A 12,503-nucleotide genomic window follows, 5' to 3' on the forward strand; every position below is an offset into this window, starting at 1 on the left:
CTGGCCACAGGAGCCCATCTGACTTTGCGCTAAAAGACAAGGCAAGGCTACGCCGAGGTCCGAACGGAGTCAGCTCAGGAGTTGGTCCGAGATGCCCCACATGCCGTGTGCAGTGAGCCCCAGGAACTGAGCGCGTGTGCCCCAGGAACCGAGTGGAGGCGTCCCCAAAAGTGGAGCTTTGCTGGCCTCAGAATGCGAGCTGAGCTGCCACCAGGAGCCAAGTTGAGCTGGCCCAAGGAGCCAAGTTAAGGCGGTTCAAACACGGGAGGTGCGGGGACAGAAGGAGGCATGTTGAGTTGGTGCAGGGAGCTGAGTTATGTATGCCCTAGGATCGATGCAGAGCCAGGCCAGAGCTGAGCTGCCACCAGGAGTCGAGGTGACTTGGTGCAAGCAGTCAAACCGAGGCGGTTCAAAGAAGGCTGCGCTGAGGTCCCAGCAGAGTCAGCTCAGGAGTTGGTCCAAGATGCCCCACAGTCTAGGTGCTGCAAGTCCCTGGAGCCGAGAGCGTGTGTCCCAGGAACCGAGTGGAGGCGTCCCCAAAAGTGGAGCTTCGCTGGCCTCAGATTGCGAGCTGAGCTGCCACCAGGAGCCAAGTTGAGCTGGCCCAGGGAGCCAAGTTAAGGCGGTTCAAACATGGGAGGTGCGGCGACAGAAGGGGGCATGTTGAGTTGGTGCAGGGAGCTGAGTTGAGTGTGCCGTAGGATCGAGGCAGAGCCAGGCCAGGAGCCTTCTGGAGGTGTCCCAGGAGGCGAGCTGAGGTGTTCCCAGTAGCCCAGTCGAAGACAGCCTGAACGACGAGCTGCGCTGGATATAAACATTCAGGCGAGTCCGTCACAAGAGCCAAGCTGATGCGGCCCCAGGTGCAGAGCAGCGGTGGACCAAGGAGGCAAGCTCAGATTGTACTAGGAACCAGGCTGAGATTGCAGAAGGAGCGGAGCTGGCCCTAGGAACCCTGCGGAGCCAGTGTTGGAGCCTCCACCCGGCATCCCAGGAGCTGCCATGAACCGGCCAAGGAGTTGGGCAGAGCTGGCCACAGGAGCCCGTCTGACTTTGCGCCAAAAGACAAGGCAAAGCCGCGCCGAGGTCTGAGCGGAGTCAGCTCAGGAGTTGGTCCAAGATGCCCCACATGCCGAGTGCAGCGAGCCCCAGGAGCTGAGCGCTTGTGTCCCAGTAACCGAGTGGAGGCATCTGCCCAGGAATTGGGCAGAGCTGGCTGCAGGGGCTGCTCTGACTTTGCGCCAAAAGACAAGGCAAGGCCACGCCGAGGTCCGAGCGGAGTCAGCTCAGGAGTTGGTCCAAGATGCCCCAGATGCTGAGCGCAGCAAGCCCCAGGAGTTGAGCTGCGGCACTCCCAGAAACTGAAGTCCAGGCGTCCCCAAAAGTCTACCTTCGCTGGCCTCAGAATGCAAGCTGAGCTGCCACCAGGAGTCGAGGTGAGTTGTTGCAAGCACTCAAACCGAGGCGGTTCAAAGAAGGCTGCGCTGAGGTCCCAGCAGAGTCAGCTCAGGAGTTGGTCCAAGATTGCCCACATGCCGTGTGCAGCAAGCCCCAGGTGCTGAGCATGTGTGTCCCGGGAACCGAGTGGAGGCGTCCCCAAAAGTGGAGCTTCGCTGGCCTCAGGATCTGCGCTGAGCTGCCACCTGGAGTCAAGGTGGGTTGGCCCAAGGAGCCAAGCTGAGGCGGTTCAAAAACAGGAGGTGCGGCGGCAGAAGGAGGCATGTTGAGTTGGTGCAGGGAGCTGAGTTGAGTGTGCCCTAGGATCGATGCGGAGCCAGGCCAGGAGATTTCTGGAGGTGTCCCAGGAGGCGAGCTGAGGTGTTCCCAGTAGCTGAGTCGAACACAGCCCGAATGACGAGCAGCGCTGGATATAAACATTCAGGCGAGTCCGTCACAAGAGCCAAGCTGATGCGGCCCCAGGTGCAGAGCAGCGGTGGACCAAGGAGTCGAGCTGGGACCGCATGAGGAACCAGGCTGAGATAGCGCAAGGAGCGGAGCTGGCCCTAGGAACCCTGCGGAGCCAGCGTAGGAGCCTCCACCTGGCATCCCAGAAGCTGTGATGTGCCGGCCAAGGAGTTGGGCAGAGCTGGCCACAGGAGCCCATCTGACTTTGCGCCAAAAGACAAGGCAAGGCTACGCCGAGGTCCGAACGGAGTCAGCTCAGGAGTTGGTCCGAGATGCCCCACATGCTGGGAGCAGCGAGCCCCAGGAGCTGAGCGTGTGTGTCCCAGTAACTGATTGGAGGCGTCCCCAAAAGTGGAGCTTCGCTGGCCTCAGAATGCGAGCTGAGCTGCCACCAGGAGCCAAGTTGAGCGGGCCAAGGAGCCAAGCTGAGGCAGTTGAAACATGGGAGGTGCGGGGACAGAAGGAGGCATGTTGAGTTGGTGCAGGGAGCTGAGTTGAGTGTGCCATAGGATCCATGAGGAGCCAGGCCAGGAGCCTTACGGAGGTGTCCCGGGAGGCGAGTTGAGGTGTGTCCCGTAGCCCAGTCGAACACAGCCCGAACGCCGAGCTGCGCTGGATACAAACATTCAGGTGAGTCCGTCACAAGAGCCAAGCTGATGCGGCCCCAGGTGCAGAGCAGCATTGGACCAAGGAGGCGAGCTGGGACCGCATGAGGAACCAGGCTGAGATAGCGCAAGGAGTGGAGCTGGCCCTAGGAACCCTGCGGAGCCAGCGTAGGAGCCTCCACCCGGCATCCCAGGAGCTGCCATGAACCGGCCAAGGAGTTGGGCAGAGCTGGCCACAGGAGCCCGTCTGACTTTGTGCCAAAAGTCAAGGCAAAGCTGCGCCAAGGTCCGAGCAGAGTCAGCTCAGGAGTTGGTCCAAGATGCCCCACAGGCTGGGTGTAGCAAGCCCCAGGAGCCGAGGGCATGTGTCCCAGGAACCAAGGGGAGGCGTCCCCAAAAGTGGAGCTTCACTGGCCGCAGAATCTGAGCTGAGTTGCCACCTGAAGTCAAGGTGGATTGGCCCAAGTAGCCAAGTTGAGGCAGTTGAAACATGGGAGGTGCGGGGACAGAAGGAGGCATGTTGAGTTGGTGCAGGGAGCTGAGTTGAGTGTGCCCTAGGATCGATGCGGAGCCAGGCCAGGAGACTTCTGGAGGTGTCCCAGGAGGTGAGCTGAGGTGTTCCCAGTAGCCGAGTTGAACACAGCCCGAACGCTGAGCTGCGCTGGATATAAAAATTCAGGCGAGGCCGTCAAAAGAGCCAAGCTGATGCAGCCCCTGGTGCAGAGCAGAGGTGCACCAAGGAGGCGAGCTCAGATTGCATGAGGAACCAGGCTGAGATAGCGCAAGGAGCGGAGCTGGCCCTAGGAACCCTGCGGAGGCAGCGTAGGAGCCTCCACCAGCCGTCTCAGGAGCTGCGACGAACCGGCCCAGGAATTGGGCAGAGCTGGCTGCAGGGGCTGATCTGACTTTGCGCCAAAAGACAAGGCAAGGCCACGCCGAGGTCCGACTGAAGTCAGCTCAAGAGTTGGTCCAAGATTCCCCACAGGCTGAGCGCAGCAAGCCCCAGGAGTTGAGCTGCGGCACTCCCAGAAACTGAAGTCCAGGCGTCCCCAAAAGTCTACCTTCGCTGGCCTCAGAATGCAAGCTGAGCTGCCACCAGGAGTCGAGGTGAGTTGTTGGAAGCAGTCAAACCGAGGCGGTTCACAGAAGGCTGCGCTGAGGTCCCAGCAGAGTCAGCTCAGGAGTTGGTCCAAGATTGCCCACATGCCGTGTGCAGCAAGCCCCAGGTGCTGAGCATGTGTGTCCCGGGAACCGAGTGGAGGCGTCCCCAAAAGTGGAGCTTCGCTGGCCTCAGGATCTGCGCTGAGCTGCCACCTGGAGTCAAGGTGGGTTGGCCCAAGGAGCCAAGCTGAGGCGGTTCAAAAACAGGAGGTGCGGCGGCAGAAGGAGGCATGTTGAGTTGGTGCAGGGAGCTGAGTTGAGTGTGCCCTAGGATCCATGATGAGCTAGGCCAGGAGCCTTACGGAGGTGTCCCGGGAGGCGAGCTGAGGTGTTTCCAGTAGCCCAGTCAAACACAGCCCAAATGCCGAGCTGCGCTGGATACAAACATTCAGACGAGTCCGTCACAAGAGCCAAGCTGATGCGGCCCCAGGTGCAGAGCAGCGGTGGACCAAGGAGGCGAGCTGTGACCGCATGAGGAACCAGGCTGAGATTGCACAAGGAGCGGAGCTGGCCCTAGGAACCCTGCGGAGCCAGCGTAGGAGCCTCCACCCGGCATCCCAGGAGCTGCGATGTGCCGGCCAAGGAGTTGGGCAGAGCTGGCCACAGGAGCCCGTCTGACTTTGCGCCAAAAGACAAGGCAAAGCTGCGCCGAGGTCTGAGCGGAGTCAGCTCAGGAGTTGGTCCGAGGTTCCCCACATGCCATGTGCAGTGAGCCCCAGGAACTGAGCGCGTGTGTCCCAGGAACCGAGTGGAGGCGTCCCCAAAAGTGGAGCTTCGCTGGCCTCAGAATGCGAGCTGAGCTGCCACCAGGAGCCAAGTTGAGCGGGCCAAGGAGCCAAGCTGAGGCGGTTCAAACACAGGAGGTGCGGCGACAGAAGGAGGCATGTTGAGTTGGTGCAGGGAGCTGAGTTGAGTGTGCCGTAGGATCCATGTGGAGCCAGGCCAGGAGCCTTCTGGAGGTATCCCAGGAGGCGAGCTGAGGTGTTCCCAGTAGCCGAGTCGAACACAGCCTGAACGCCGAACTGCGCTGGATACAAACATTCAGACGAGTCCGTCACAAGAGCCAAGCTGATGCGGCCCCAGGTGCAGAGCAGCGGTGGACCAAGGAGGCGAGCTGGGACCGCATGAGGAACCAGGCTGAGATAGCGCAAGGAGCAGAGCTGGCCCTAGGAACCCTGCGGAGCCAGCGTTGGAGCCTCCACCCGGCATCCCAGGAGCTGCGATGTGCCGGCCAAGGAGTTGGGCAGAGCTGGCCACAGGAGCCCATCTGACTTTGCGCCAATTGACAAGGCAAAGCTGCGCCGAGGTCTGAGCGGAGTCAGCTCAGGAGTTGGTCCAAGATTCCCCACATGCCGTGTGCAGTGAGCCCCAGGAACTGAGCGCGTGCGTCCCAGGAACCGAGTGGAGGCGTCCCAAAAGTGGAGCTTCGCTGGCCTCAGAATGCGAGCTGAGCTGCCACCAGGAGTCGAGGTGACTTGGTGCAAACAGTCAAACCGAGGCGGTTCAAAGAAGGCTGCGCTGAGGTCCCAGCAGAGTCAGCTCAGGAGTTGGTCCAAGAGGCCCCACATGCTGGGCGCAGCGAGCCCCAGGAGCCGAGCACGTGTGTCCCAGAAACCGAGTGGAGGCGTCCCAAAAGTCGAGCTTCGCTGGCCTCAGAATGCGAGCTGAGCTGCCACCAGGAGTCGAGTTGGCCCAAGGAGCCAAGCTGATGCGGTTCAAACATGGGAGGTGCAGCGGCAGAAGGTAGCATGTTGAGTTGGTGCAGGGAGCTGAGTTGAGTGTGCCCTAGGATCCATGAGGAGCCAGGCCAGGAGCCTTACGGAGGTGTCCCGGGAGGCAAGCTGAGGTGTTTCCAGTAGCACAGTCGAACACAGCCCGAACGCTGAGCTGCGCTGGATACAAACATTCAGACGAGTCCGTCACAAGAGCCAAGCCGATGCGGCCCCAGGTGCAGAGCAGCGGTGGACCAAGGAGGCGAGCTCAGACCGCACGATGAACCAGGCTGAGATAGCGCAAGGAGTGGAGCTGGCCCTAGGAACCCTGCGGAGCCAGCGTAGGAGCCTCCACCAGCCATCCCAGGAGCTGCGATGAACCGGCCAAGGAGTTGGGCAGAGCTGGCCACAGGAGCCCCTCTGACTGCGCCAAAAGACAAGGCAAGGCTACGCCGAGGTCCGCAGCGAGCCCCAGGAGCCGAGCGCGTGTGTCCCAGAAACCGAGTGGAGGCGTCCCAAAAGTCGAGCTTCGCTGGCCTCAGAATGCGAGCTGAGCTGCCACCAGGAGTCGAGTTGGCCCAAGGAGCCAAGCTGATGCGGTTCAAACATGGGAGGTGCAGCGGCAGAAGGTAGCATGTTGAGTTGGTGCAGGGAGCTGAGTTGAGTGTGCCCTAGGATCCATGAGGAGCCAGGCCAGGAGCCTTACGGAGGTGTCCCGGGAGGCAAGCTGAGGTGTTTCCAGTAGCACAGTCGAACACAGCCCGAACGCTGAGCTGCGCTGGATACAAACATTCAGACGAGTCCGTCACAAGAGCCAAGCCGATGCGGCCCCAGGTGCAGAGCAGCGGTGGACCAAGGACGCGAGCTCAGACCGCACGATGAACCAGGCTGAGATAGCGCAAGGAGTGGAGCTGGCCCTAGGAACCCTGCGGAGCCAGCGTAGGAGCCTCCACCAGCCATCCCAGGAGCTGCGATGAACCGGCCAAGGAGTTGGGCAGAGCTGGCCACAGGAGCCCCTCTGACTGCGCCAAAAGACAAGGCAAGGCTACGCCGAGGTCCGAACGGAGTCAGCTCAGGAGTTGGTCCGAGATGCCCCACATGCCGTGTGCAGCGAGCCTCAGGAGCTGAGCGCGTGTGCCCCAGGAACCGAGTGGAGGCGTCCCCAAAAGTGGAGCTTCGCTGGCCTCAGAATGCGAGCTGAGCTGCCACCAGGAGCCAAGTTGAGCGGGCCAAGGAGCCAAGCTGAGGCGGTTTAAACAGGGGAGGTGCGGCGACAGAAGGAGGCATGTTGAGTTGGTGCAGGGAGCTGAGTTGAGTGTGCCCTAGGATCGATGCAGAGCCAGGCCAGGAGACTTCTGGAGGTGTCCCAGGAGGCGAGCTGAGGTGTTCCCAGTAGCCCAGTCGAAGACAGCCCGAACGACGAGCTGCGCTGTATATAAACATTCAGACGAGTCCGTCACAAGAGCCAAGCTGATGCGGCCCCAGGTGCAGAGCAGCGGTGGACCAAGGAGGCGAGCTGGGACCGCATGAGGAACCAGGCTGAGATAGTGCAAGGAGTGGAGCTGGCCCTAGGAACCCTGCGGAGCCAGCGTAGGAGCCTCCACCTGGCATCCCAGGAGCTGCGATGTGCCGGCCAAGGAGTTGGGCAGAGCTGGCCACAGGAGCCCATCTGACTTTGCGCCAAAAGACAAGGCAAGGCTACGCCGAGGTCCGAACGGAGTCAGCTCAGGAGTTGGTCCGAGATGCCCCACATGCTGGGCGCAGCGAGCTCCAGGAGCTGAGCGTGTGTGTCCCAGTAACTGAGTGGAGGCGTCCCCAAAAGTGGAGCTTCACTGGCCTCAGAATGCGAGCTGAGCTGCCACCGGGAGCCAAGTTGAGCGGGCCAAGGAGCCAAGCTGAGGCAGTTCAAACATGGGAGGTGCGGGGACAGAAGGAGGCATGTTGAGTTGGTGCAGGGAGCTGAGTTGAGTGTGCCCTAGGATCGATGCGGAGCCAGGCCAGGAGACTTCTGGAGGTGTCCCAGGAGGTGAGCTGAGGTGTTCCCAGTAGCCGAGTCGAACACAGCCCGAACGCTGAGCTGCGCTGGATACAAACATTCAGGCGAGGCCGTCACAAGAGCCAAGCTGATGCAGCCCCTGGTGCAGAGCAGCGGTGCACCAAGGAGGCGAGCTCAGATTGCACGAGGAACCAGGCTGAGATACCGCAAGGAGCGGAGCTGGCCCTAGGAACCCTGCGGAGCCAGCGTAGGAGCCTCCACCAGCCGTCCCAGGAGCTGCGACGAACCGGCCCAGGAATTGGGCAGAGCTGGCTGCAGGGGCTGATCTGACTTTGCGCCAAAAGACAAGGCAAGGCCACACCGAGGTCCGAGCGGAGTCAGCTCAGGAGTTGGTCCAAGATGCCCCACATGCCGTGTGCAGTGAGCCCCAGGAACTGAGCGCGTGTGCCCCAGAAACCGAGTACAGGCGTCCCCAAAAGTGGAGCTTCGCTGGCCTCAGAATGTGAGCTGAGCTGCCAGCAGGAGCCAAGTTGGCCCAAGGAGCTAAGCTGAGGCGGTTCAAACATGGGAGGTGCGGGGACAGAAAGAGGCATGTTGAGTTGGTGCAGGGAGCTTAGTTGAGTGTGTCCTAGGATCCATGAGGAGCCAGGCCAGGAGCCTTACGGAGGTGTCCCGGGAGGCGAGCTGAGGTCTTTCCCGTAGCCCAGTCGAACACAGCCCGAACGCTGAGCTGCGTTGGATACAAACATTCAGGTGAGTCCGTCACAAGAGCCAAGCTGATGCGGCCCCAGGTGCAGAGCAGCGGTGGACCAAGGAGGCGAGCTCAGACCGCACGATGAACCAGGCTGAGATAGCGCAAGCAGCAAAGCTGGCCCTAGGAACCCTGCGGAGCCAGTGTTGGAGCCTCCACCAGCCATCCCAGGAGCTGCGATGGACCTGCCAAGGAGTTGGGCAGAGCTGGCCACAGGAGCCCGTCTGACTTTGTGCCAAAAGACAAGGAAAATCTGCGCTGATGTCTGAGCGGAGTCAGCTCAGGAGTTGGTCCAAGATTCCCCACAAGGTGTGTGCAGCGAGCCCCAGGAGCTGAGGGCGTGTGTCCCAGGAACCGAGGGGAGGCGTCCCCAAAAGTGGAGCTTCGTTGGCCTCAGAATGCAAGCTGAGCTGCCACCAGGAGCCAAGTTGAGATGGCCGAAGGAGCCAAGTTGAGGCGGCCCAAGGAGCCAAGTTGAGGCGGTTGAAACAAGGGAGATGCGGGGACAGAAGAAGGCATGTTGAGTTGGTGCAGGGAGCTGAGTTGAGTGTGCCCTAGGATCGATGCGGAGCCAGGCCAGGAGCCTTCTGGAGGTATCCCAGTAGGCGAGCTGAGGTGTTCCCAGTAGCCGAGTCGAAGAGAGCCCCAATGCCGAGCTGCACTGGATACAAACATTCAGGCGAGTCCGTCACAAGAGCCAAGCTGATGCGGCCCCAGGTGCAGAGCAGCGCTGGACTAAGGAGCCGAGCTCAGATTGTACGAGGAACCAGGCTGAGATTGCGCAAGGAGCGGAGCTGGCCCTAGGAACCCTGCGGAGCCAGCGTTGGAGCCTCCACCATCTGTCCCAGAGCTTAGGTGAGCCGGCCAAGGAGTTGGGCAGAGGTCGCCGCAGGAGCCCGTCTGACTTTGCGCCAAAAGACAAGGCAAGACTACGCCGAGATCCGAGCGGAGTCAGCTCAGGAGTTGGTCCAAGATTCCCCACATGCTGAGCGCAACGAGCCCCAGGAGCAGAGCTGTGGCACTCCCATAAACTGAGTGGAGGCGTCCCCGAAAGTCAACCTTCGCTGGCCTCAGGATGCGAGCTGAGCTGCCACCAGGAGTCAGGGTGAGTTGGTCCAAGCAGTCAAACCGAGGCTGTTCAAAGAAGGCTGCGCTGAGGTCCCAGCAGAGTCAGGTCAGGAGTTGGTACAAGATGCCCCACAGGCTGGGTGCAGCAAGCCTTAGGAGCCGAGCACGTGTGTCCCAAGACCTGAGTGGAGGCATCCCCAAAAGTCGAGCTTCACTGGCCTCAGGATCCGAACTGAGCTGTCACCAGGAGTCAAGTTTAGATGGTCCAAGGAGCCAGGTTTTGGCGGTTGAAATACGGGAGGTGCGGGGACAGAAGGAGGCATGTGGAGTTACTGTAAGGAGCTGAGTTGAGAGTGCCGTAGGATCCATGCGGAGCCAGGCCAGGAGACTTCTGGAGGTATCCCAGGAGCCGAGTTGAACACAGCCCCAACGCCAAGCTGCGCTGGATAAAAGCATTCAGACGAGTCCGTCACAAGAGCCAAGCTGATGCGGCCCCAGGTGCAGAGCAGCGGTGGACCAAGGAGGCGAGCTCAGACCGCACGATGAACCAGGCTGAGATAGCGCAAGGAGCAGAGCTGGCCCTAGGAACCCTGCAGAGCCAGCGTAGGATCCTCCACCAGCCATCCCAGGAACTGTGATGAACCGGCCAAGGAGTTGGGCAGAGCTGGCCACAGGAGCCCATCTGACTTTGCGCTAAAAGACAAGGCAAGGCTACGCCGAGGTTCGAACTGAGTCAGCTCAGGAGCTGGTCCAAGATGCTCCAGATGCTGAGCGCAGCGAGCCCCAGGAGGTGAGCTTTGTGTGTCCCAGTAACCGAGTGGAGGCGTCCCCAAAAGTCGAGCTTCTCTGGCCTCACGATCCGAGCAGAGCTGTCTCTAGTAATTAAGTTGAGTTTGCCCAAGGAGCCAAGACAAGCTGGTTGTAAAAGGAGAGCTGAGTCGGCAGAAGGAGGCATGTTGAGTTGGTGCAGGGAGCTGTGTTGAGTGTGCCCTAGGATCCATGCGGAGCCAGGCCAGGAGCTTTACGGAGGCATCCCAGGAGCGAATTTGAGGCATTCCCAGGAGCCAAGTCGAACACAGCCCGAATGACGAGCTGCGCTGGATACAAACATTCCTGTGAGTCCGTCACAAGAGCCAAGCTGATGCGGCCCCAGGTGCAGAGCAGCGCTGGACCAAGGAGGTGAGCTCAGAGCACAGAAGGAAGCAGGCTGATAGCGCAAGGAGCAGAGCTGGCCCTAGGAACCCTGCGGAGACAGCGTAGGAGCCTCCACCAGCCATTCCAGGATCCGAGATGAGCTGGCCAAGGATTTGGGTAGAGCTGGCCACAGGAGCCCATCTGACTTAGCGCTAAAAGACAAGGCAAGGCTGTGCCGAGTTTGGAGCGGAGTCAGCTCAGGAGTCGGGCTAAGATGCCCCACATGCTGAGCACAGTGAGCCCCCGGAGCTGAGCTTTGTGTGTCCCATGCGCTGGCCCCAAGAGCTTAGCTGAGCTGCTACCAGGAGCCAAGGTAACTTCGTTCAAGCTGCCTAGATTAGTCTGTCCAACATCCCAGCTGAGTTGCCTTCAGGACTGAAGTTGCAATCAGAAATGGAGCTGAGGAAGACCCGGAAGCCAAACTGAACTGGCCCTAACAGTTGAGTGTCCTTTTTTGGGACGGACGGTCCACCTAAATTAAAGAGAGATGTTCTACCCAACTCTCTGAGGAGACTTGGAAGAGAGAGAAAGAGACGAGTTTAGAAGAACTAAACTAATTTAATGGAAGTTTTAGGAAAATAATAAAAATAAAAGAATGAAAAATATACAGTTCTTTCAAAACTGCATTTAGCTCCATCACCACAGACATTACTGTCACCACAAATCACCTTTCGCCCAGCCTCTTCTCTCAGGTACTTAATTACTTTTTTCTATGCTGGTCCGTTTGCTTGGATGGCATTCAATATCATCCCTGAAGGGATATCTGCCTTTTATGGCTGATACAGTTGCCTCCAGAGACTGAGAGTGTTTGTCTTTCTCCCAATCACTTTATTGATAGCTCCGTCTCTGGCCAGGTTTCCCAGCTGCCTAGCTTCTTTACCTTCTAAGTCTATGGTATCAGCCCCATTGTCCCAGCATCAGAGCAACCAGCAGATAAGTATCTCACCTTCATGACAACTAAAGTCCTTCCTCATATTTCACAAATCCTTCATAGAGAAGGATTTAACAATTATCTCTGCATCTGAATCCTCCTCCTGCATTGACACTGCCTGAGAAGGACCTTCTCCCTGATCTGCTTTAGAAGGAATCTTTCCTTTGTCTGTTTTAGAAGGACTCTTTCCTTTGTTTGCTTTAGAAGGACCCTCTCTTGGATCTTCATCAGAACTCCCATGCTGTCTGGCTTGTGCTCGTCTTTTTCATAAGGGGCAGGGGAATGAGCTGACCTCCTTTTCTGCTTCCTGGTCACTGGGGCAACTTGTACCAGTTCTGATGGAGTTTGAGTAGCAGTGGTACTTGTTGTTAAAGCAGCTGGAGTAGTGACGGTGCTCGTTGTTGAGGCTGGAGTAGCTTGTGGCAGTACAGGCTGCAGAGGGGCTTGTGCCAGTGCAGGCGGCAGAGTGGCTGGTGCCAGTACAGGTCAGGGAGTGGCTCGTTGTCTTTGAGTAGCAGCAGCACATGTTACACAACGCTCACTCCTGCACTGGTTTAATAAAAAACTACCCCTGCAACACATTCAGAAATACCAACAACTAAATCATGATTTTATGAAAGTAACATTCATTTTTTAAACAGCCCAAAAGGTTTCCCCTAGCTCTGATGGTGTGACTTTGGGGTAAGTATTAAAGGGCGAAGTAAACTTTCCCCAGGTAAAATTGAAAGTGTAATTAGTAATAGAATACATCACTTGATGCCCAAGATATGCAGGAAGAACTGTTATCCAAGTAACCATATTATACATCTGAATTCCAAACTACAGCAAAATTGCACATTTAAACCACCACATTCAAACCCAAAGAGCAAATAAACCATGCAACACATTCAGCAGGTTAAGCAGCGTTGCAACAACTAACTTCAAACAGAGCTGTCTAAAGGTGTGATACAACATTTTGCTTAAGAATGATATGATGTCAGCTTTCTGTTTTAATCTCTGAGCAAGCTGGAATTCAAACTATTCAGGCAATCTATCAGAGCTCTGGTCAAGCCCCACTCAAGCCCCACATTGGGCATCTGTCACGGTTTGGGCCAGACTGGCCACCGAGATGAATGACAGATGCTCTCCCCCACCTCTGTCTCCAAGGAGAGGAGGGACAGAGAAAAAGAAACTTACGAGTTTA

The sequence above is a fragment of the Rissa tridactyla genome, unplaced genomic scaffold (genome assembly GCF_028500815.1).
Source record: "Rissa tridactyla isolate bRisTri1 unplaced genomic scaffold, bRisTri1.patW.cur.20221130 scaffold_33, whole genome shotgun sequence".
NCBI lineage: Eukaryota > Metazoa > Chordata > Aves > Charadriiformes > Laridae > Rissa > Rissa tridactyla.